Here is a 26,798-nt window from a genome sequence, read left to right as displayed (position 1 = left end):
AGGAGCCAACAGGATAGCAAAAGATGAAGAAATGACTTTCCTGCTTATTCCTGTTGCTGCCGGGTAGTTGCAATTAACCATGCCATACAGCATAATGACAGTTAGCTCTGGTGAAAGAAAATGGGAAATATTTCACCATCTTTTTTTTTTTTTTAAATTCTAGAAACTTCAACCAACTCTAGATAATTGCACGAAAGAGGGAGTTTGGGGAAATTGCAATATACATTTTCTCCTCTTTAATTTCGATGAAGCTAGTCACAATGACATATTGTGAAAAAATGTTTAAAATCTGTTTGTTATGATGGGTTTAAATGGACCCTTTGCCGGGTTTTTTTTTAACTATTATTTCACATAACTTTTATTGACATCTGAACCTTAATGAATTTTTTGCTAACTGGAAACCAGGTGTCAGAAAACATTCAAAACTATTTTAATAAGGGTTGATATTTTGGATAACGTTTCAATTTTTATAAAAACGTCAAAGCTGTAGAGTGTCATTGGTATTCCTTTTTTTTACTTTTTGAAAGGAAAAGTTATGTTGGATGGAAAAATCTTCTGCTTTTAAAAAAAAAAAACTTCACAGTTCTATATTCAAGCTTTAAATTTTGACATCTTGGGAAAAATCAGATGATTTTTGTAACAGTTACTAAAATCCTAGGTGGTTATAGCTTTTTGTTTACAACTGATCAACCGTTTCCCCACAGATCATTATTCTACTGGAAAATGCCAAGATGTGGACACTGAACCTTCCTACAGAAACGTGTTGATTTTGGCCATTTAATTTTGAGAGGGGAAAAATGGAAAAAAAGCATTTTAAATGCAGTTGAAATGTACTGTTTTGACACTTTTGGAATGGAATGTTCTGTTAAGCATAAGGGGCTCGCGTATGTTGTAGGAGACCATTTAAAGTGCAACATTTTAAGTGACCCAATATGAAATTTTTTCAGAGACTTCGTTCCAAGAGAAGTTTCAAAATTTCTTTATTTTAGTTCTGATTTGGAATGAAACAAATCTTGAAATCCCAGAATTTCCAATTAAATAGGAATTCTGGCTCCTGCACAGCTCTACGTTTGTTATAATGTAAATGGACTTCAAAGGAGTCTTGACCATGCAATTACGTAGACCAGGCTGATTTTAGATCATTGGCTGAGCATCAGGCTCACACACACAAAATACATCCAGTCGCTCTATAAAGATTGATTTATGACCCTGTAGTTTTCCTGCCACATCACAGGTTGCAGAGTATTAACCCTGAGGCACCCAGTTTAACCTCAGGGCTGATGTCGTATCTCTTGGTATGATTAATATTTGGGGAACTGTTGCCACCGTGCAGTTGAGATGGATATTTCAGCATGATGGCGTGGCAAGTGAAAGGGTCCTCATATTCATGACGACAACTTAGGTAGCTCTAGCGCAATCCAACATCCGTTACTCATGAAAATAGTTCCAATGGGACTTACGTGCATTGGGGCCACTGACCTAAATGAGAGTTCCAGCACTTGGATTCTTTTATCCACATACCTTTGTTCGGCAGCCAAATAAAATGACAGTTCAGGAACTAGGGTATTCCTAATGTTTTATCTATTTACTGCATATCTGTACAATAGATAAATACTACAATTGTGCTAGCCATCCTACTACAAAACACCTCTTGGCCTAGGCTCTGAAAGCATTATCATTTAGCATTTGCTTATAGCATCATAGTTGTGCCTGGTAACTTCCAAAGAGTTGTGAGGTGACACTAGTGTTTGCAGTTCCACTGGTGTATAGCCAAAGTAACTCAGGAGCAGAAAATGACACAGATTTTGACCCAAGAGCTAAACCTATTAACCCCTCTATATGACTGGTAAACTAAATATCTGTTGTAAACTGAGGCAGAGATATTACCTGATTTGCTCATAGGTTGAGTCAGTGGTGGAGCTGAGAATAGAATGGTTTTTGGTTGGTTGGTTGGTTTTTTTTTTTTTTTGGTTTTTTTACTTTTATGGCTTCAAGGTTATGCTGTGTTTGGGATTCTTGGGCCCCGATCCTCAAAGATGTCCAGGCTCCGAACTTCCAATGATTTCAGTGGAAGTGAGGAGCCTACATACCTTTTAAGGATCTGGGCTTTGGTGTCTGTACCAGTGCATGATCAGTTTCTGCCTTCTTGCCTCAGAGAAACCTGCTCAGACTCCACTGGTTGGGTATCCACATGGTGCTTGTTTAGTTCAGATCCGTCCACCAACACCTTTCAAGTTTTGTGCAACAATGTCTCTTGAATCCTCAGTCCCTATCCCAGGGCCCAAGAGGAAAAGAGGTCTTCCTTCCTGGAGATCTCTGACGCTGGACTCAGCTAGCCCCATCCTCCCCCTGGCATTTCCTTCTGTGCCTTTTTATCAGTCCCCAGCTGACGGGCTAATTAACCCTTTAGCTCACCCAGACTGCTATCCTGATTAGCTAACTACACTTCATTCTCCAGTCGGGCCTCTCTGTGGCAGCCAATTAGTGCCAAAGTGATCATAGTGCAGGTGCATGTGTTAACTCCCTGCCCTCTGTCACAGCGCCTATCCCATAATAGATTGTAATATGTCTCTGCAATGAGACTCTGGTAAAAATGAAGTGAACAAGGAAATGCCCCGTTGTTATACGCAAGACATGTACAATATTTCCTAAGTGGTGCGTTGTTAATCTGTGGAACTGATTGCCACACTGTAAAAGCAAACCCCTCAGTAAATGTAAGATTGAGAAGAGGATTTGAGGTTGATTATAAATAAGAGTACCTTTAGTTACACTGCCTAGAACACAAGTATATGGCCTCTCAATCCTCCCACTTCAAAGCACCCATGTGTAAAATTTTCAAAAGCGCAAGAAGTCTCATTTTCAAAAGTCTGTTGGATACTTGGAAGCCCTTTAAGTCTCTTTGAGATTCATGGAGTAAATTTTTCAAAAATGACTAACACCAGATTCACAAAGGTATTTAGGCACTTAATGATGCAGAAAGGTACCTAGTGGGACTTTCAAAATGCCTAGGCAGGTTAGGCACCTAGCTCCCATTGAAAGCCAATACATAATCTCCTGGAATCAGGATGAAAAAATTCCTTCCATAGTGTAGTGCTAGCAAATTAGCTGCACTCTAGTAGTTTTAAATATGCTTCTGAAGCAATCTGTATTGGCCCCTGTCAGAGATGTAATACCAAACTACGGAGATCCTTGGTTTAGTCTCGTATGTCAATTCCTAAGTCGTTACATTTGTCTTATTAGCACAGCCTGTCTCAGAAGAAAGTAAATTTAAAGGGGAAGAAATGTTCACCTTGTTTGTCACATGCCGTTGCCCTTTATTGCCCTACTTTTGTTGTTGTTGCACATTGCACTAATTGAATAATAAAATGTGCTTAATTTAAGGGTAACTGATTTGAATTTCTTTAAGTGAACTTCAACTAGGTACTAATTGGGATTCACTAAATTGGATTTGACAATTGCATCCATTTACCTTATTATGTCTATTAATTTGCATTGCATTGCATTTCCCTTCTTGGAATGAACATAACTGCTTTACCACTTGGCACTATATTTCCTTTTTAAACAGGGTTTTCGCTATTTTTTTTTTAATTAGCACTTCATTTTTCATTTGACTTAACCCCACGGCGTGATGCTATTGTTAGCAAGACAAGCAGAATTACTTTTTTCAGACACTTAAGTCTGAAAAAGTTGAAACTTGGTCACCCCCAGTTGTATGAGTTCTGTAGTTAATTTTAATTAAGTTACAACCGACTTTTTCTTCTTCTTCTCTCTAAAACAAAACCCACAGAAATTAAGGCCGGTCCTCCAAACTGTTATACATGTGAGTAACGTTACTCATGTGAATAGTCCCACTGAGTTTGCCACCGGCTGCAAGATGAAATACAGTCCCAGGTTTATGAATAGTCACAGCATTAGGTGGGTGTAGCCCATGGCAGCTCCACCAGTGGCTACCACAAGCTCTTCCCTCTTCCCCAGCTGCCAGGATCCCCCAACTTACCATTTCCTTTTAGATTCCTCACTGGATAGACTTCTTCTTGTTGTGACCTACAAGTGGCTATGCAATCACTGATGGATACATATGATGGGAAGCCAGGGAAATTTCCTCTCTTCTAGATTAACTGTTTTCTGGTGCTTCTAAAGTTCAGTATTTTCCCAGCCAGGTGACGCACCACAGAAACTGTCAGTCTTCTCGATTTCTAGCGATCTCTAGTTCTGTTTCTCTGTTGTTTGTTTTTTCCTGTGGCTTGCATATTCAGTTTGTACCATAGCTTATGAAATCTTTGCATAATTGCTCTCCTCAAGACTTAAACAAATGGATCACTTTATAAAATTATCAGGCCAGCTCCAGAGCTGTAGGTTGACGTGCAAAATAGTCTGTTGCAGCTCCCTGTTTCTGGGACCCTTTCTTTGCCAGTCCAGGAATGATTTTAGAGCAGCCAACTGAGAACAGCAAGTGTGCAGTGGTGGTCAAGCCCCATCACTTCACGCTTCTTATGACAAAACTATACTGGCTTTACATCAGCTGAGGAATATCCTATTGTCATGGAGTCTTGGCTATTTTCTGGTTGATTTGCACAGCGAGATCAGTGCAAAGTGGCAGGATCTTAAAGGAGAATTTGGGACGCTGTGTTCAGTTCTCATCAGAACTAGCTATGAAAAATAGTCTTATCCTGAATGGTTCTTGTCTTAAGGAGAATGCACTGAATTAAGTACCCATGGATTTAATTTTCATTTCATATGGATTATGTGGTTTCACTCATTTCTAGAATTCCTGCTTTTTGGAGCAGGGTGGTTTTTGACTGCACCTATAGATCTTCCAACGTGAAATGTGCATGATGAATTTGATTGTTTCCCATTACAGATTTCTGTCCATCACATGGCTTGTAAATTCATTCCTCATCTACTGGATGTGCTTTTATGACAGGCTGTTTTTCAGTATTTTATATGATTTTAATCTCTGGCATCTGAATAAAAAATGCAGATGGATGTCTGCAGCATACAATAAATTAAGATTTACCATGTGATTACAAATAGGGGAGTTTTGTCTCCCAAACCATCATCTATGACAGGATGTAGGCAGGATTAAAACCAGATTATGGCATTATCCATCTGATTGGGGTGGGTGTGTGTGTGTGTGTCTGGACGGAGGTTAGCTTGCAGGCTAACACCAGTTTTAAAATGAAATTAATATCTGTGAAATTAATTAATCCAGCTGTGAAAGCTGGATTCCCAGGGATTTGAGATGGTCTAATCATCCCTATAATAGTTAACATGTGGGCAGCAACTTCCTTTACGCTCCACCTCCATCAGCCATGACCTGGTAGCAGCTCCTCCTTGTGGTGTATTGTGGACTGCATTGGAATTGCAAACTCTCTCTTTAAGAGCGGGGTTTCCTGGACCTGCCAGCTGGCTAGGGGCTCTGTAGGGAACTGTGCGATCAGAGTCAGTCTGGTGAGAGCCAATTTAAAGCAAGGTTAGGTGAGTTGTGCTTGTCTCACTTAGAAAGCAGCCTCCCTCCCTCCCTCTTCGGGTTCCTATGTACCATCGTTCAGAACTCTGAGATGTAAAGTAGTGTGTTATTGCAGTCTTCCAGCAAGAGTATTAGTGTGTTTACATATAAACTTCTGTGTGTAGGCTGTGAACATAACACTCTTTGACTGAAAGGACCTATAGGGCTCTAGTCTCTATTGGGACCTGTCCCCCTCTATGCTGTTCCAACAGCGTAAAAGGAAAAGTTCACTACACTAGCCGCCCCCAGAGGAATATCCTCAGGACATGGTCATCTGCCAGTCTGACATCGAACTCTCCTAGGAGTTCAACACTAGTCTCTCATGGAGGAGAAGTGACGAGTATTCAGCACTCCATCTATTTTCAGCTGCTCTCAGCCCCTTTAGGGTCATTGGCTATCCTACAGTAAACTGGAGCAGCGTTCGGGCTTCCCTAATGGAAACCAGGAGCTGCTGTCCCAAGAATACAGGGAGCACAAATGTGGCCTGAAGCCAACTCAGAAGCACGTGAATGGACTGCCAGAGCATCAGGGCTGTATTTCATGCCTATTGAGTTGACACGTGACATTTCCTGTGCCCACTGGGTAGCAAAGCTGACCTGAAAATTTTCAAAATTAGCTATTTTGATGATTTCAAATTTTGGGGGTGGGAGGAACCTGACATTTGGATGTTTTTGTTTCATTTTTTTTCAACCAGCTCTGTTGAATAATCCACTCGCCTCCCTACCCTCCGGGTCCCTCCCCTTTCTGACGGTAAATTCTATGATGCAGATTCCTGTGCACAAAGAACTGGACTGAGACCAGTTCGTATCACATAGGCTGCCTTCCAGAAGGCTGTTGGGCAGACTGAGTCATCGCTAAACTGGTGACCTAGACGTGGAACACTTGGTTCTACAGCCAGTCCCCAGCATGCAGTCAGAGAGGGGCGTGACATTATGAGTTACTGGAGCTTTTCTGTGTTGACTGTTCCTGAGCTTCAGATGTTCAGGCTGCGCTGCTCTTCCTGAAAATACCAGTAGCTCATCGTTGTCCATGAGGCTTCTAAGCCCGGTTGTTCCCCTTTTGCCGCCTTCCCACAATCTCTGCCTCCTTCAGCACAGGGTGAGGATTCAATCCATTCCAATCTTATCCTTTAAAGCCACTTGGCTTTGGGGAAATTCTGTGGCCTTGGGTTATATAGCACGTAGACAAGGTGATCACAATAGTCCATTCTGGCCTTGGAGTCTATGAATCCTTCTCTGTTTTAGGATTCTTAAACAAGCCGTTTTCTCGTTTCTGCCAAACCGCTGAGATGCATGCGGTGCATTATCAGTTCAGAATCTGACTTTTTGGCAGTGATCGAGCCCAGCAACGATGATTTATGTCCGCGGATGGGCAGGCACTCGATATTTGCTATAGCTGAAAAGGTCAGCATGTCTGTACTCCCAGCTAGTGGACACACAAATGCATCCGATGAAGTGAGCTGTAGCTCACGAAAGCTTATGCTCAAATAAATTTGTTAGTCTCTAAGGTGCCACAAGTACTCCTTTTCTTCTAGTGGACATAGTGTTACTTGAAAATACATTTTAAAATCTACTGCAGACAAATGGTCTAAACTTGGAGCTAGTGAGGAATTTTTTTTTAAATGAGAAAATACCATTTTTTTCAACTTTTTTTTCTTAAACTAGCTAAAAGCTCCAATCCTATTAATTCTTACACATGTGCTTAGCTTTACTGATGTGACTAGTCCCACGGAAGTCAATTGAAAGTAAACTCCATGTTAGCTCAGTTTTGTTGCTCCTATGTTATGGGGGATAAGAGGGGGAAAACGGGTTCATTAATAATATTCGAGTTGATAGAAAAATGAAATTCCTGTAGTGTAGGGGATTCTGATTTTCAGCTTTTTTTCCCCTGTCCCAAATGGGCTGAAAAATCAAAATATTGAAACATTTTAATAGAATGAAGTTTTGAAAACTTACAATTCAGAAATGTCAAAACCGTTCCTAACAATATTTTTGACTAAAACTAATGTTTTTACTACAATAATAATAATAGCACCTAGCTTTTACATAGAACTTTTCATCTATTCTTTACAAAGTGCTTTGAGATCGAGGTCATTGTGATTATCCCCATTTTACAAGTGGGGAAATTAAGGCACGGAGAGTGACTTGCCCAAGGTCACCTAGCAGGCAAGCCTGAATTGAAATTAAACATTGAGTGTTTCAATTTTGCCGGTAGAAAATTCCACTGAGAAAACTGCCAAAATTAACCATTTCCCATGGAGAATTTCAGCTTAGATAAAATCCCATTTTCAGATGGGAACATTTCTCATTTCATTTATTTTTGATCAGCCCTAAATAATATATAATAATGGCACAGATAAAACTCGGCAGTCTTGGCACCTAGTTCTCTGCTCTAATCACTAGACACGCTGCCCTATAAGAAAACAGTAATGAATACAGAATTATGTAGTTACTGTGGATTCTTTGCAATGTTTGGTTCATTTTATTGGATGTCACGTTCTCACCCATTTATCATTTTAGTTCCTTTCAGCAGTTACTCTTACAAAATTGCGTACGTGCCAAGACTCAAAGGGAAGCCGTAGTCACAACTGAGTGCTCTGTGGAGCTGTTTATTCACCTCACCTTTTCAATTAGCAGATGTGCTATTGTAGAAAAAAATATCAAGGGGCCCCAAATGAAGGTTGTGTTTCCTCTCTATTGGCTTGATTGGAAAACTGGAAAATGACTGTTTTTGCCAGCAGGCATGTCAGTTTAAGGCAGAGAATCAACCAACCTCATACCTTGGTGCCCAGAGAGCAGCCTGGTAAACCTTTTGGGGTCTGGCCAGCTTTCGCACCTGTACATAAAACAGCTCCTGAATTATGGAGACACTATTATTATATCTCACTATTTTGAGGCTGAAGTGTATTTCCCCTCTGTAAACTCAGTTGTAACCTCTGTCTTTAACGGTAGGGTTAGGAAAATAATTTCCCCAGAGACAGGCTATCCCATAATAGTCTACTGCAGGGTTTCCTGCATCTTCCTATGAAGCAGTTGGTGTTGGAAGCAGAGCGCTGGACTAGGTGGCCCACTGCTCTGATCCCGTCAGTGCGGCAATCTGTGTTCCCAACTTTTCAAAATTTAAATAAGTCTGCCTGCAGTTTCACATGCATGATCATATGCCAGCATATCTGAGGAACAGCGATCAAAGTACTGGGGGGAGAGAGGTGGGTTCTTGATTTGTGCTATATGCTGTGCATGCAGATAGCAAGAAGAAGATCCCTGACTCCAAGAGCTTAGTCTAAGTAGAATCTAAGCACAGATCCAGGTTTGCCTTCTGGACCCATTCTCTGCTTTTGTGTATATTACAGAGGCTAACCAAGGTCAGTGTGCTAGGCACTGTACAAACACAGAGAGAGAGAGAGAGAGAGTCCCTGTCCTGAAGAGCTTAAAATCTAAATAGACAACCAAAGGAGAGGTGGACAAAGAGAGGGTCACAGCAGGGAAGTGGTTTGCCCAGGTTCAGACAGCAGGTCAGTGGCAGAGCCAGGAATATAACCAAAATCTCCTGACGCCCAACCCAGTGCCCTATATACCAATGTTCCTCAACACAGTTGATTCTGAGCTCTTCAGAAAGCAGATTTATGGAGAAAAATCAGAGAGATGGAACATAGGAGTAAGTTTTAGAAAAAAAAATAGTTGCAACTTACTAAATATACCAAGCCTTTTTTTTTTTCATTATTACTAATCATTTAATAGAACAGCTTAGGTTCTCTTAGTGTCCTCCGCTGAATCAAGAGAGGTTTGTAAAGGTGATTATATGTGTTACACTCTTAAAATATTATGTTTTGATTCCCTTTCACTTTATTTTGTTCAGCACCTCCAAATGTTTGGATGTATTGTAAACTGAATTATTATTTATAAGCTTCTAGTCTTTAGGTCTTGAGTGGTTTTGCTGTGCACTGTTTAACTGCACAACAGTTGCTGTGCACTGTTGCACTGCCATGTTCCACCCTTGCAGTAACTGCATTGTAGTGGGTGGTGGATATGCAATGTATAGTTGAAACTAGTAAAGTGTGGGGATAAAAGTCACTACAGAAATACTAAGTTTTATTACTCCTCATAACGAAATATCAATATCGCTCTGAAATGTATAAGTTGTCTTGTTGCTTAAATAGAGTTGAATTTAGTTTTATACTTTTGGGTTAGGAAACGATGGCTCACTTCTTCAACCCTCACTCGGGTAAATTGCCCGTACTCAATAAAATGTCTATGGCGGGGAGAGAAACAGCCATGATGCTCTTCTAAGCTCCACCGACAAACGAAGCTCCACCCATGTGATATACCAGAACGAGGAACCACTCACAAGAGACGATGCATGTTTTCAAAACATGATCATGCTAATGACTCCCTGGTTTTGTCGAAATCCCATCTCAAGACTTATCCCATTTTCATGAGTTGTGACTTGTAATTGTATCTAATAAACCTATTTAGCCGTACAGTCTAAGTACTCTACTCTACTAGACTATATCTGCTACCTATTGGTCTGTTTCTTCAAAGTGCTGATGGTCTCCTGCAAGCTTTTAAGCCTTCTCAACCCCAGGTGGAATTCCATGAGGGCTCACAACATCTCATCACCTTACTAGATCGACCCTTTAAAGATAACGAGATGACTAGAAAATAGCTAGAAGCCTGTAGGACCAAAGCAAACCTTCGCCCAAAGCTGGAACCAAACTAGTTTTTGAACTTCAGAAAAGTTGGATCAAGCTTTTTTTCTTTTTTTTCCTAGCCAGACACAAGTGAATGGGAGACCCAGAGTTTCTAAGGGAAAGCCTGGAGGGAAGGTTTTCTCACCAGAGTGTGAATCTGTGGCAAATGATTCATCCTGCCACATATTTGGCATCTACCCTTCATAAATGTCAAGTGTGATAACAACAGGTTTTAATAAACCTGTCAGAATTGTTACATTTCAGATTTAGTGAAAAGGTTATGCATTTTTTTAAAAACCGAAGCAAACCCCAACCACCACAACCCATCACACTGCTGAATTTCATGAGAAGTCCTGGACTGTCTGAGTTGAAAGCTCACTGCCAGGTTGATGAGTTAGTTAAAAAAGTAAATTCCAGCTCTAACAGGTATTAAAACCTGCAGCACTACCACATCCATGCACGCAGCAGCTAATGGGAAAAGAAGTGTTTTAAGCTAGTCACTTCCTCACTGACAATTTAATGTGGGAACTGACAACAAGCCCTTGTAGTGATATGCCAGATAAAGAGAGATGCCCCGACACCATCCTGCTCCCTGAAATTTCGTTGGTTTTTTTTTTTTTAATTGGCAGCAAGAATGAGAATTGTTTTGGGACCCAGTTCAGGAAATGAAGCGGTTGCCTCACTGCCTGACTTTTGCTGAATACATGCAATTGGTTCATATTTATTAAAAGAACAGAGGGCATCTTTTCACCAAGTAAGCTGCTGTCCTCCCACGCATCCTCCAATGCATTTAATTCTCTTCTCTCCATCCGCTGCATAATCATTCCATTACGATTGCAAGGAAAAGAGGTAATTGGTTTCAAATGTTCCTGGCTTGACCAATTTATATTTTAATACTCTGCTGGGGACTTGATGTTTACAATGGAGCACTTTAATGTTGCGTACGTGACTGATTATTCCCTGAGTACTCAGTATAAAAATTTCCCCTCTTCCCCATCAACTACTTTTGTTTGACCTTGCATGGGCATATTAATATAAGGGTGTCTGTTAAGTTGTTCTTAGCTGAATGACTGTAATAATGTGTACAGTAGGCAGAGTTCAGAGCAGCCATTAGCCAATATACGTGTCCATTTTAATACTATTGCTGATTTGAATTTAGAACTGTACTACAATATACCTGCTCCTGATTTCACACCTCAGGCTGCTCGGGGCAGGGAGTTGGTCCTTAGTTGAACAGTTGATCATTGCACGGTACAAAGCCCATTTACAATGGTGGGTGGGTGTGTAAAAATACTAAAATATGCACTCGAGAGGTGAGTAAATAACTGCATCTGTGGCTGCACTGATCTTACGCAATTGCACTTTATTTTGCATTAGGAGGAGAATGGTTATCCAAATCCCCCTCTGCCCCCTAACAATTTTCTTTTGATCAATTAATCTTCAATTATGCATTTCCATGTGTCCTCTCTTCCCCCGGGACAACTGAAAACTGAAGGCCAGCAGCTTAACTAGTAGAGACTGATCCATTGTTAATTAGTTTTCTTTCTTTTCTCTTTACAACTGTTTAACATCCACTCTTCATGTTTGATCAAAGACTGTTGTACAACTCTGAGATTATTCTGTATAGCAGTCTACCTGATCAGCAGGTGCCTTCAGGGACAACCTAAGTCGACACCCATTTAGCACTCAGCCTCTAAAACATGTTCTGTATATTAGTAACCCACTGATAACTTCTCAGCGACAGAATTCATGAAATATTTAAGGAGCAAAATGTTTGATTTGGTAGATACTGACAATTACTAGTGACTGCATTCCAGTTTGGAATAACATTTATGATAGGTATCAAAAGCAGAGAAAGGAGGGTGATAAATATAACTCCAAATACAATCTGACTATGCACGTAATGTGACGGGGCAAGGCCAGATGGCTATGGAAGAGTAGTGGGAGATAGATATATTGGCTCCAGGCTAAACAAATCCCTGGTACCAGGTTAAGTGAAATGGAAGCTGCTCCAGGTCAATTAAGACACCTGGGGCCAATTAAGAACTTTCCAGAAGGCAGGGAGAAGGCTAGGTTGATTGGGACACCTGAAGCCAATCGGGGGCTGGCTGAAACTAGTTAAAAGCCTCCCAGTCAGTCAGGTGGGGGGTGCATGTCAGGAGCTGTGGGAAGAAGTTGCGCTGTTGGAGAGGCTGAGTAGTACACACCATATCAAGCACAAGGAAGGAGGTCCTGAGGTAAGGGTGAAGTGGAGCTTGAGGAAGTGAGAGCTGCAGTGGGGGAAGTAGCCCAGGGAATTGTACATGTCGTCATGTTTCTAAAAGGTCAGCTACCATAGCTGATACTATTAGGGTCCTATCTGGGCTGGAGCCCAGAGTAGAGGGAGCCCGGGCTCCCCCCACCCCCACCTTTGCCCCCTGTTTAATCACTGAGACTGGGAGACAACAGAGACTGTGCAAGGAAGGATAACTTCTCCTCACCTCCCACGCTGGCTTCTGATGAAAATGGCTCGGTAGACTGTGACCCTTGTCTCTAGAGAAAGAAGAAGGGTTACGTGAAGGGTCACAGTGAGCCTCTGAGGCTAGCGAAATCCACCAGGAAACGTGGGACCCACAGAGGCGAGGACAGAGCTTTGTCACGGTAACTTTAGGGACTGCTTAAACGTGCCCACTATTATCACTGTTTGTATGGTTTCAGAGTAGCAGCCGTGTTGGTCTGTATTCACAAAAAAGAAAAGGAGTACTTGTGGCACCTGAGAGACTAACAAATTTATTTGAGCATAAGTTTTCGTGAGCTACAGCTCACTTCACCGGATGCATTTTGTGGAAAATTCAGTGGGGAGACTTATAGTCTGTAATCGAGTGACCAAAGAGATTGAAGTGTTCTCCGACTGGTTTTTGAATGTTACAATTCTTGATGTCTGATTTGTGTCCATTAATTCTTTTACGTAGAGACTGTCCAGTTTGACCAATGTACATGGCAGAGGGGCATTGCTGGCAGATGATGGCATATATCACATTGGAAGATGTGCAGGTGAAGGAGCCTCTGATAGTGTGGCTGATGTGATTAGGCCCTATGATGGTGTCCCCTGAATAGACATGTGGACACAATTGACAACGGGCTTTGTTGCAAGGAAAGGTTTCTGGGTTAGTGGTTCTGTGGTGTGTGTGGTTGCTGGTGAGTATTTTGCTTCAGGTTGGGGGGCTGTCTGTAAGCAAGGACTGGCCTGTCTCCCAAGATCTGTGAGAGTGATGGGTCATTCTTCAGGATAGATTGTAGATGTCAAGGTTCCTTCCCCACTCTGAACTCTAGGGAACAGAGGCAGGGACCTGCATGAAAAACCCCCTAAGCTTATTTTTACCAGCTTAGGTTAAAACTTCCCCAAGGTACAAACTATTTTACCTTTTGCCCTTGGACTTTATTGCTGCCACCACCAAGCATCTAACCAATATATAACAGGGAAAGAGCCCGGTTGGAAACGTCTTCTCCCCCCCCCCCCCCCCGCCCCCAAATCCTCCCCAAATCTTACATCCCCTTTCCTGGGGAAGGCTTGATACTGTTTGTATGATAACACCTAGAGGTTCCAACTGAGTCAGGGAGCCCATGTGGTGGGCACTGCACAGACACAAGAGACTCCTGCCCAAAAGACCTTGCGCTCTGGGGCAAAACAGACAAAAGGGCGGGATACAGAGGCGCAGGGAGGTTATTACTTGCTGCAGAATACATCCATCTGTGCCATCCATGGATTTGGCACAGTGTGTCAGAGAATGAAGCAACTTGATCCAGCTCCTATTTTAGTCCATTTTACACTGACTCCAACGAGAGTTGGGTCAAGCTCCTGATCTGAGGGCTGAGGAAGAGGAAATGTGGGTTAAGTCCCTAGCTCTGCCACTGACTCCTGGGGCTAGGTTTTCTCATGTGGCTGAGGGAAGGGGAACTGAGTTTGCGGTCCAGCCCCAACCCAAGCTACATCTGCTGCCTGGTAGCTTTATATTCCACCATTGACTTTGGACCTTGTGTGGAAGCTAGCTCTTGCAGAGCTCCTCCCTGAACTTACCCCAGCACTGAGGCTGACGTGTAAGTCCCAAGAAGGGAAAGAGGAAGGAGAGTCCAATGGATAGGGTGCTAACCTGGGACCTGTGTTCGAGTCCCTGCTCTGCCATAGGCTTCTTGTGTAACCGTGGTCAAGCCGCATAGCCTGTTTCCCATCTGCAAAATGGGAATAGTAGCACTTCCCTACTGCAGAGGGGTATTAGGCAACATGCATTAGTGATTGTGAGTTGCTGGGCTACTATGGTGATGGGGGGACTTGTCACAGAGTGGCTGGCCTGTTAAAGGAAGAGGGGCCTCAAACCACCTGTCACGAGTTGAACTTTGCCGCCCCAGGTGGGAGAACGATTTGCCATTTGACAAACTCAGTCCAGGCCTTGAGGATTGAAGGGAGAGATCTGAAGGCAACAAGGGGATCGATTGTGGGAAAGAAGTCAGCCAACACACAGGCCCAGGAAGGAGGGCTGTGCAACCACCTCACTTGAGGGTTGATTTCTGGGCTGGGGAGGCAAAGAATTAAAGCCACAGTTCTAGGAAGGAGGACTGAGACCCAAAAGCTGAGGGGTGAGCTGAAATGGGCCTTTATGGGTGGTGAATGATATTAAATAAATGAGAAATGGAATATTGTTCCACTGACCTTGGCTATGACTGGATTATTTTGCGGGAGCGCAAACGGAAACCGAAACAGGTTGCCTTCAGGGCCACAGTGGGGTACCCCGAGGAACAGTGCCGGTTTCCTGGGCCGTATAAGTACCTTAGCTAGACGGGGGTTTCTGCCTGCTTGAGTGATGGCACCAGGTTCACATGATGTAACAGCTAGACACGCACCCACCTCTAGCTGTAACAGAACATCTCTCCTTTCTGCCTTTTTCTTTGTGTTTATCTGCTAGTATTTGACTGGGGGAAACTGCCTTAACAAAATTACAGTGGAGTGAGTGAGCTGAAAACATTTTGGCTGCCACCCATTTAGCTGCGTTATAATAACCATGTAAATATTGCCATCAGAGCTTGAAAAGCATAAGAGACCAAGGTGATCTGGGATGTGAAATTCCCCTTGTAACGTGTAGTTAACACAGTAGAAGGTTTACGTCGTGTGTGCTCATTCAGAAACTAAAACCTGGAGTGAATCTCTCCCCGTCCCCCCAAAAACGATTATCACTAAGCATGCGGTTCCGTAACACAACCTCTCAAACAATCCTATAACAAGGGTACCTGCCTTTGCCTCTTCGTTTAGGGTTGTTGAACAACCAATAGTTTCCTTCCAGAAACATTTTGTTGGTTAATCGGTTTAAATTCTCCAAACGATTCCATTGCTTTGTAGGTTATTCCCCTACTTGTTTCACTGGCCATGCCTTTCCTTTCTCTCTCACACTGGACTCAGTCTGTGAGACAGTGAAGGCAATGGGACTTGATATTAAGCACTGCACGAGGAGGCCCTGTATTGTTCGTTGTTCAGCGACTCTCAAAAATCACGGTGATCAATTTGGAAATTCGAGAATAAAAAATTCCACGGATACGCCCAGTCTCTTGTGCAACATAAAAATCTATGTCTGTCTTTTGCTTCAAGCTTCAGATCTGATTTACTTGTCCCAGAGGTTGGTGGTTCTGCTTCATGTTGCCTCGTTTCTCTTGCTTTTGTTGCAAATAAACTAATCCTTTAGATTCCAACTCGTGTCATTATTTAAGCCTCATGTTCAGTTGTGTTATGACGTCTGCTAGGTGGCCAGATTTCCACCTATCACTTTGGGTTTTTTGGCTCGTAATTTAACCAGCCAACTGATATGACAGTGTCAGTGTTTAATTGCCTGCTATTCACACAGGGATGAAAATCACCCCTGTGCGGCAGGCTAGAGGAGCAAGGACTATAAACAGCTTAAGCCCCATTTAAGCAGTGTCTTGAGGGCTTAAGTGAGAGTTAACATCTGGAAAGGGGTTGTGCTGGGTTACTTTGCACAGGGTGACCTTCTCCCTCCCAGCAGAGTGTAATATCTTTTTTTTCTGTTAGTGAGAGAGACAAGCTTCCGAGCTTACTCAGAAGTGGGCTCAATAAAAGAGATTGCCTCACCCACCTTGTCTCTCTAATGTTCTGGGACCAACGCAACTACAACAACGCTGCGTGCCTAAACTTTTACCTGTGTAAAAGTTTCATTGTATAATCCCATGCCATTTTACAAGACAGACTGTCCCATTTTCATGAAGCATCAAAGAAGTAGGCCAGTTTCATGCAGGGAACATACAACTGTTAAAATCCTATCTACTTTTATGCTGGCTGAATTCTCTCCAACATAAATTTGAAACTAAATCCTTTCTACTGTGCATGAACCAGGTAAACATATCAGCTTTACGGAGGGGCACAAAGAGACTAACGGATTTGATGAAGGACACACTATGTGCCAGATTTGCCAGCTGGCACAAAGGATCTATATACCTGAGATTTCCCACTGTCTATGTCAGGCAGCTGTGATTGTCATTAGGAATGCAGGTCACAAATGCCTGCCCCCTCAAAATTACAGACTCTGACCAAGGTTTTCCAAAGTGGCCAATGATTTTGGGGGTATCACTTCTTGGGTGCCCCACCTGAGTCATTTTTAAAGTGGTCTGATTTTGTTTTCAGAGAGTAGCACTCCTCCCTTTCAGGCCTTTTTAGGGTGTCAGAGGAGGCAATAGAGTTTTGCTGTCTGATACCCTGCTACGCCCCATATTCCAATCCCCTTTAAAAGCAATGGAATAAATATAAGAACATAAGAGCGGACATACTGGGTAAGATGAGTGGTCCATCTAGCCCAGTATCCTGTCTTCCGGTAGTGTCCAATGCCGGGTGCTTCAGAGGGAATGAACAGAACAGGTAATCATCAAGTGATCCATCCCCTGTTGCCCATTCCCACTTAAAGCCAACAGATATAAAACATTAGAAATAATACGTAAACATGTCAGCACCCAAAATCACTGCTGACTTTTGAAAATCTTGGCTTTTTTTTTTTTTTTTTTTTTTGTAATTGCTTTGCAAATACCTACTTCTTGGACTCTGTTCCTGTAAGTGACAGCAGGTGTGAAAAAATGTATTTCCTTTCCTCTTTAAAGATCATTCGGTGGCCATTAAGTCATGTCATAGCTGACGTTCCATCTTCACCGTATTGGATCTTATACCTGTTGTCAGTGGGGAAGCTGGATTCCAACTGCAAGTTGGTATTTAAACTGCTGTTGTTCATCACAATCAAAGTATGCATTTAGGTTGCAAAGCATGTAAAAAAGCATGTAACCAGGCACTGTTTTTTTTTTTGTTTTGTTTTTTCAGATACTGAACTTCCTTCGTATGAGTAGATAAATAGTTATAGTGTTCCCTGATGTTTTATGTGCACACATTTTAATCTGGGAACTCTTCTGAATTGCTTCAGGAGGCATTATCAAAACTCACTCTGATGTGTAAGTCACTTTTAGAAAGCTTGATTCATTTCAGCGGGTGGTGCTAGTGGTTAAGTTGCAATAGATATATCCTGATGTAGAATGTTCTTAATGTAATTGAGGTTAATTCCTAGAGATGGGCTATCCTGGGGTCCCTCTCACCACTAGGGCATCACCTCCTGATTGCTCTGGGGATTAGCTCCTTCCAGGTTGAACACCCCTAACACTTTCTCTCACTCTGTGCAACTCCAGATACTCTTCCTTCATGGCTTGGCCCTCCAGCCAGGTCACTGTGTGTTTACCCCTTTCTTGGGTGTCAAAAGTCTTTCTGTACAAACAGTCTCAGGCAGTCTTCCCGTTCACTGCCCAAATGGTACCACTTCCCCAGTGGCTGGCAGGGGAACCCAGACACACTGTCTACACCAGGTTCCAGCTCAGAGACACTCTCTAATCAGCAGCCAAGGTCTGCACCATTGTAAACCCTGCTGCTCTTTCCCTAAACCTTTTTCAACACCCTCTCCCCAAGGTTCCCTTCCTTCCTTCTCTAATGTCCAGATAACAGCTACATGTTCCCTCACTGCAGCCCCTTCCTGGCCTTATATTAGCCTTGCCTGTTTGTTCTCAGCTAGGCTTCATCATCAGCTGTGGTCTATCTGGTCTTCAGAGGGACTTGAGATGAAAAGACCCTCTGCTTGTCCTTGGCATAGGAGCAAAATTCACCCTTTGTGATTATAACCATCTGCTAATGGGGAGAGGTAGATAGGGTCCAGAGTGATCTAGACAAATTGGACGATTGGGCCAAAAGAAATCTGAGGTTCAGCAAGGACAAGTGCAGAGTCCTGCACTTAGGACGGAAGAATCCCATGCACCACTACAGGCTGGGAACTGACTGGCTAAGCAGCAGTTCTGCAGAAAAGGACCTGGGGATTACAGTGGATGAGAAGCTGGATATGAGTCGGCAGTGTGCCCTTGTTGCCAAGAAGGCTAACGGCATATTAGGCTGCATTAGTAGGAGCATTGCCAGCAGATGGAGGGAAGTGATGATTCCCCTCTATTTGGCACTGGTGAGGCCACATCTGGAGTATTGCATCAAGTTTTGGGCCCCCCACTACAGAAAGGATGTGCACAAATTGGAGAGAGTCCAGCAGAGGGCAACAAAAATGATTAGGGGGCTGGGGTACATGACTTATGAGAGGCTGAGGGAACTGGGCTTGTTTAATCTTCAGAAAAGAAGAATGAGGGGACATTTGATAGCAGCCTTCAATTACCTGAAATGGGGTTCCAGAGAGGATGGAGCTAGGCCGTTCTCAGTGGTGGCAGATGACACAACAAGGAGCAATGGTCTCAGGTTGAAGTGAGGGAGGTTTAGGTTGGATATTAGGAAAAACTATTTCAGTAGGAGGGTGGGGAAGCGCTGGAATGGGTTACCTAGTGAGGTGGTGGAATCTCCCTCCTTAGAGGTTTTTAATGCCCAGCTTGACAAAGCCCTGGCTGGGATGATTTTGTTGGAGTTGGTCCTGCTTTCAGCAGTGGGTTGGACTAGATGACCTCCTGAGGTCTCTTCCAATCCTAATATTCTACGATTCTAATATATGCAATTAATTGCACAATTTCCCAAGATTGTTTTTGTTTTTTAATTATTCCCCTTGTTTTAGTAAGGCATTAGAGCCGAGTGACATTTTTGAGGCTGAAAAATGCAGTTTTGGGTTGAACGCCTGAAAACGAAATGGAAAATATGTATTTTTGGCCAAAAAAACTTTTTTTTTTGATTTGCTTTTATTTTGGTGTAAAAAAGGTGAGAACAAAAATTGGATGGATTTTTGGCCACAAAACTGAAAAAAAATCAATTTTGTCCTCAGCTCTAGTAAAGAATCAAAAGATTGAACAGCGAGAGAAAATCTTTTTCCTTCTTGGGTATCCAAATTCAGCCTGGGCAGCATCATTAGGTTCAAACTTCAGCTTCCTGACTCTACTCTTTTGTGGATGGATTCCCTATCATGGGGAAAGGATAGCTAAGTCTTCATGGCACAGTCCTTTTCTTCTCTTAAAACAAGGAGACTAAGTGTGGTTGCACTTTCTTATGATATGTGCCACTAGTCTGAGAATGAGCAATTCATTTCACATAAGCCACTGAACAGTCAATGGATAGTAATACTCTGCAGACACGAACCACCTGCACTACGATCAAACCAGTGACTTCATCCCTGATTCTGCCAAGACTTCTGCTCATACTGAACTTTAAGTTAACTCAGTGGATCTACAGAGGTTGAGCATGTACATGAGTCTTTGCCAGACTGAGACCTTGGAATATAAAAGTACCATAGATCCCTTACAAATTCCATGAGCTCCTAGACAGGAAAGTAAATTAAAATAATTGGCCAGATTTTCCAAAACAAATTGAAAAAATGTACTTGGCATGTTTAAGAATAGTGGGTTCTGCTAAGTGCTGAGAGATCTCTGGAAAATAGGCATATTCCATCAGGTCCCGAAATGAGGCGAGGTCCTTTAAGAATCTGGGCTTAATATAATTACCATGTATGCCAGATACAGTATAGTTGAAATAAACAGCAAAGAAAAATTACCTTTCAACTCGTACATCTCAAATTCTACCATCTTTTGATCTCCCAGAAAAACCAATGAAGGAATTTGATAGCAAAGAATGAAGTGGGTAATTTAGGATGTCCTTTTATTTTCCTAGCTAGCTAATACTGAAAATATTCAGACTGGATAGCGCTGTGGTTCAGATCAATAGAAATTTTCTATTAGTGCTGAATTACCCTCATGAGTGGAAAGGAAGCAATCAAGTCAGCCACAAGGAAAGAGTAGGTACCCATGTGTTGTTAATCGAGATTGGACTTACATGACTCCTTCTTAGGTTAGTGCATTGAAATTGTAATGTGGGGCATGCAAATATCAAATGTCATCCTAATGGGTTGTCATAGTAATGTTGACAGGGGCTGATTTCCAATCAGCCAAATAACTATTCAGTGAATCCAGTTCATTTCCAAAAGTCTGTTGTGGCCCCGCTTGATCCCATTACCTGCAATTTCCGAAGGGTTTGTTTCACTATACCTGGTCCACATTTTTTCAAGAATTAAAATTTTGGACAAAATGATTTAACAAAATAATTTTAAAAGTGTTATCCTTTTTTGACCAGCCCTGGGTACTAATTGTCACGTAATTGCAGCAGACAGGTTAAGGGATGTTGCAGATAGAACTACTGAGTCCCACCTGTCTATTTAAGGAACTTATGTGGTGCCCCATTACTGTAGTAGCTGAGCATCTGACAATCTTCAATGTATTTATCCTCACAACTAAGAAATTCCTGCAATTATAGCTTGAATGAAAGGTATTGCTTTTCCAGCTTGTGTAATAGAGTTTCTAGCACTTTCGAGCTTCAGGAAGTAACCTTCCCCCTTGACTTGCCTTCAGGTGAAACAAATAGAAAACAGCGCTAGCAACTGGCTTTGATTCAGCACTTCTTTATATTTGGCTGCATACAGAGCTGTAAAGCAAGAAAACAATTTAGGAGGCACAGGTCCAACATCGCAACAAGGAGAGACGACAGCTTATTATTCTGTGAAGATCAGAGATTTACCTGTGTAACCAGAAGTGAGCTAGGACCACAAAAAGTGAGTTTATAATTCAAAATGCAAAAAATAAAAACCAAATTACCAAGTCCACCGTCCTGCAAAAACTTATGCAACTGTTTAACTTTTCTCATATGAATAGTCCCAATGGAAGTCATTGAGCTGTCTTACCTGAGCAAAGCTAAAAAGCTGTGTGAGTACTTGTAGGAGCAGCATCTAAATTATACCTGTGACAGATTGTGTACACAGGGAAAATTCAAAAACTCTTGCATCAATTTTATAAATGTTATATCTATCTCTATGGGCTTGCTAGAGACTGCATTCCTAGCTCCATGGGGAGCTATAGAGTTTCCTGCAGGAACTAAAATTTCTATAAATTATTTAATGCAAATCCCTAATGCAGGTATCAACTCAGTGGAAGTTTCACCCTGTAGGGGTACTAGCTGAAACTGGATTTGTCTGGTTAAAGAGGACTGATACACAAGAGAACTCTAAACTGTATAAAGTATCCACCCTAACATGGGGAGAGAGGTCACTTGCTTGATCCAAGAACTGACATGAAACTTGGGCCAAGAGTCCCTTCAGAAAGGGCTTGAAGTACCTTGGAATCTACCATGTGGATGATGGGTGACACTTGGTAAGCTCTATGCATGCATATAAGCTGTTGGTTGTTTTTAAGACGTATTTTCTCTAGAATGCTTTTCTTCTGAATAAATAGTACTTTGCTTTATCAAAGCTTGGTAAATTATAATTAATTATAACTAACTAATCCCGTCATTGCCCTTGGGAGAATGGGACTGCGGGTGTTGAACTAAAGTCAACTCTGCTGTGATAATCACAATGCATAGAAAGCTTCTGCAGCCCAAGTCCCAGTCTGGAGGGAGAGGAAATTGGGGTACTGCCCTAAAACATGTGATGGCTCACAGCCTGAGCCCAAGCCCGTGCCCTCAAGGACACAGTGAAAGGGTCAGAAGTGCAATCATCTCAGGAATGGTGAGAAGTCCCACACTGGATTTAATAGATTTCTAGCTTTACAACATGTGAAGGACGCTACAGTCTGACCTCCTACATAACACAGGCCACAGGACCTCACTCAGTAAAGCCTTCTTGAGGTGTCTTGTCTTGTCTTCCTTTATGCTTTAAACATTGAGCCTGCAATGGGAACTAAGTGGGTGGATCTTAGCACCTGTGGGGTGCTCCATTGCAGGATTGATGCCTTAGATAGTTGCAGTCTCAAAGCCTCACGGTATTTATTTATTTTTTTTTTGGTATTATGTATCCCCCAGCTGAGCATGCTGCCAGAACTAAAATAATAATAATTAATAATCCAAATAGCAACTTGTGCTAACACCGTCTAGCTGTTTGTCTCCTTCCAGTGGCAAGATTGAGTATAGATGTTTGAATTTGCTAATGAACCTGTTTCTTTAGCTAAAGCAGAAGAGGCTCATCCTTTAGGATCCAGAGGTCCTGGTCTCAATCCCTTCATATGAACAATCCAGGGATGCTGTTAAATATGTATATAATGACCTGGTTAGTATGGCTGTCACTTTTGATTGAATCATACAGGCACAAAGAGGAAGCAATAGAGTTTTACTTTGTTACCCTGCTATACCCTGTATCCCAATCCCCTTTAAAAGCAGTGGTTAAAATATAAGACCATAAGAATGGCCATACTGGGTCAGATCAGTGGTCCATCTAGCCCAGTATCCTGTTTTTCAGTAGTGTCCAATGCTAGGTACTTCAGAGGGAATGAACAGAACAGGTAATCATCAAGTAATCCATCCCCTGTTGCCCATTCCCACTTATGGCAAACAGATATAAAACATTAGAAATAATACGTAAACATGTCAGCTTTAAAAAAAAAAAAAAGCTACTGTCCTTGAGCAGATTTTAGTACGACTTGAATCAAATGTCATTTTAACTTGAATCCTAGTCAACAAATCTCCAGTGAAATTCTATTAATTTTCAATTAAACTTCAAGTAAACCAATTAGCATTTTCATTTTTCAAGAGCAACAAAGGCAGAATCTGTAATGAGTCTACCCAGTCATTCGCAGAGGAATAAATGGTCTGGACAGATTTCTGCAGTCAATCTTTCTTGGTAACTTCATCAAGTATATTACCCTTATCTTCTCCTCGCTTGTTTTAGGCACTATGTTGGCTTTCTTGTGGTGTCTGCAATCTGTTCTCCTTCCTCCCTCTTAGTGGGCTCATGATCCTCCCTCTTTTTTTCACCCCAGTCTCCTCATTATGTACACCAGAGGAGCACTTCATGGCTCCATCATGCTAAGGAGTATACACATAGTGAGAGATAATCCCTGCCCCAAAGAGCTCTATAGCCTAAATAGACCAGGCAGGTGGAAGGAGATATTGTTGTTCCCGTTTTACGGATGGAAAGTTTAAATGACTTGTGTAAGGTTACCAAGGGAGAGTTGGTATTTGAACCTAGCTTTCCTGAGTCTCAGTGCAGTGGTTTAACCACAAGGCTATCCTTTCTTAGTACACTTAGCTCTATGTATGAAGATCAGATTGATTGAAGCGCTTTAAGGCAGCAATCTGAGCACCCATGTGGCCCCCTTTAGGACAGTAGCTTCATGCTTCACAAGCTTTAATGTATTTATCTTCCCACCACCTAACTGAGGCAGGGCAGTGCTATTATCCCCATTTTACAGATGGGGAACTGATGTACAGAGAAAATAAGTGACTTGCTCAATGTCTCACAGCAAGTCTATGGTGGCACAGGGGATTTGAACCTAAAAATCCCAAGTCCTAGGCTAGTGCTCCAAGCACACAGTTACCTCTTTAAAATGTATATATCTACATTTTATACATGCACAGTATAAAAATATTGTGTGCGTGTGCATGCGTGCGTATATTTGGAGGTGTTACTCTTCATAATCCTACATTGCCATGGAGGAATGAACACGGCAAAGGCTAAGCACTAATATGGAACTGCTTATTTAGAGATTACTTGTCCATCCAGAAAGCATCTAATTCTATTAGGTTTCTGGCAGACCTGTGTGAAGCAAGCAGGTGAAGTATCTGTTATATTTCTGAACTGGCAAGGCTCCTGAATCATACTCTCGCTCCTTGAGCATGGAACAGTCAACTAAACACAATTCCATCAATATATGTGTGAAGTAGTACTATCCAAGGCCTAGTTAACATAAACCTAAGTGTGTGTTCTTATTGACATGCTGCAGAAATTACAGCAGCAGTTCATTGTTCTCCTACTTCGTAGTAACCAGATTTCAAGTGACTCATGGCTGCTTCTGCGGTCATTTTAATAGCGCTTTTGCAAAATGCTGGGTTGTTGTAGAGACCCGAGTTGCCAAGTTCAGAACTGGATCCCTATCCAGATTTCCCAAACCAAGATCATAGAATTCTCTTCAGTTAGAAAATCTTTTCTATAAAACATGGTATTCCTTGAGAAAGGGTGTGGGGGGGGACCGTTGGTTTCAGTTGCATGGAGAAAAGGGTTTGTGAACTCGGACTAGTTGTAAGCATTGCAAAACTAATCTGAAAAACTTTGAACTCCATGCAGTTTTTCCAGATTAATGCTGTGGTTTAGCTTTCATGACAAGGTGAGACATATCTGTGTTTCAGTGCTAAGTCAATTGAAATATTAGGGTTCAGCCAAACCTGCAAAGTGAAACAAAACAAGGGACTAAAATTTAAAAAAAAGACTAGTGATTTGGGGAACTTTGGACACCTTAATGGGATCTGATATTCAAAAAGTAAAGAGCAATTACCTTCTTAATATTGGGTCTCAAAGTAGGATCCCAAAATTGTGAATCACTTTTGAAAATGTTGAGCAGAGAGTACTGCCATCAGAAAACAGTTCACATAACCCCATCAGCTAACATGGTCTTGCAGCACCAGTAGATCAGTGGTTCTCAACCAGGGTACATGTATCCCGGGGATATGTAGAGCTCTTCCAGGCGGTACATCAGCTCATCTAGATATTTGCCTAGTTTTACAACAGACTACATAAAAAGCACTAAAAGTCAGTACAAACTAAAATTTCATACAGACAATAACTTGTTTATACTGCTCTATATACTGAAATGAAAGTCCATATTTATATTCCAATTGATTTATAATTATATGGTAAAAATGAGAAAGTAAGCAATTTTTTGGTAATAAGATGGTGTGACACTTGTATTTTTCATCTGATTTTGTGAGCAAGTAGTTTTTAAGTGAGGTGAAACTTGGGGGTACGCAAGACAAATCAGACTCCTGAAAGTGATACAGTCATCTGGAAAGGTTGAGAACCACTGCAGTAGATAACCTAATCTGCCTCTTTCGTCTAATTTCGCTGATTCTTGGAACAAAATATGTCTGTTCAACTGGGAGAAATGTGAATACACAAGACAAGCTATTAATAACACCCAACAGGTGCTGCAACAGAATGTTTGCTTATTGGCAGGATTGTTTCCCAGCAGCATCTGATAGTTAGGAACAACCTAGACAATGGATGAATTAGGGATCCTGACTGTTTTCCAAAGTGTTACTGATTTTGAAAACAGAAGGGTGGGGGAAGGAGGAGGAAACCCCATTGTGTGTGTGTATTTTGCTCAGCTATATGAACACAGAGCACGTGTGCCTCAGCTGTGCATCTGTAACATGTCGGCCCACCTGTGCTTCTTTACTGCATTCTCTGTCTGCATGTTTTGTTGACGGGTTGCTGGGGTGAGGTGGGGGCTGTTTTTGTTCAACTCCCTGGGGAACCGGTTGTGCTCATTATTTCCCACATGAGCTGTTGGAGGTGACGCTTAGCCACATAGGGATTTCATTTCCATGATGGGCCCTAGGCATACAAAGGGTAAGGAAGAGATTAAGGTGGAGACTAGGAAACAAGACATGCTGCAGGTGAAACTGATCATAGCTCCTATAAAAGCTATCTCTGCAGAAGACAGCAGGGGGCTGGAGAGAAGGACTTCCTGAGACTGAGGAAGAAGGGACTTTGATAGCCAGCTGGAGCACTAAACCTGTCGGGGAATCCTTTCTCTTGCCTCAGAAGAAGTCCACCTGGTTAGTGTTTGGACAGGCTAGAGAGACTGGTTAAAACAACCTGGTCTGTGGACTTTAAATTGGGTTGGTGTGAGTTAGTTTGTAACCAGTTTTGTTTGCCTAGACCGATGCAAAGACAGCATACCTTCCGCCCCCCTCCCCCGGTAAGAAAAATAGATGGAACATGGAACTTCCAGCTCCTATCTCTTGCTTCCTTTTTTCGGGCCTTTCAAGGACAGTTGGTTGTAGCATTTGAACAGAGGAGAAAAACAAATATTACCTCCTGGGAAACCTGGATTAGCAAGCAGTTTATATTGCTGTCTACACGTTTAATATGTAAATAAAAAGGAGTAGAAATGATGGGTGAGTCTGAGATCCTGGCCTAAAAAAGTGGGGGGTTTGGGTTCCGTGTGCAAAACAAAACACGGATTCATCCTAGGAGCTTTTCCCAGCTGTGTGAAATTCTGATGCACGTTGACTTACAATGGGATTTAGGATCATATATCACCCAAGCACTCTTGAAAATGGTATTCCTAATCTACACTATC

General features: G+C 42.1%; 1 protein-coding gene across 2 annotated transcripts in view; it reads left to right on the top strand.

The window, feature by feature from the left end:
- The window catches only part of LRRTM4 (leucine rich repeat transmembrane neuronal 4), a 1,004,432-nt gene that overhangs the window by 49,838 nt on the left and 927,796 nt on the right, over positions 1-26,798 (top strand). The window contains exon 1 of one of the 2 annotated variants that reach the window (XM_043502945.1): positions 26,167-26,271. The exons of the other annotated variant lie outside the window; for it this stretch is intronic. The gene's annotated coding sequence lies outside the window, so the exon portion shown is untranslated. Of the gene's footprint in view, positions 1-26,166; positions 26,272-26,798 lie in introns of those variants that run through there. 2 annotated transcript variants of the gene reach the window in all.

This window comes from Dermochelys coriacea, chromosome 26 (genome assembly GCF_009764565.3).
Source record: "Dermochelys coriacea isolate rDerCor1 chromosome 26, rDerCor1.pri.v4, whole genome shotgun sequence".
NCBI classification, from domain to species: Eukaryota; Metazoa; Chordata; order Testudines; family Dermochelyidae; genus Dermochelys; species Dermochelys coriacea.
This window is presented reverse-complemented; position numbering and strand designations above follow the sequence as displayed.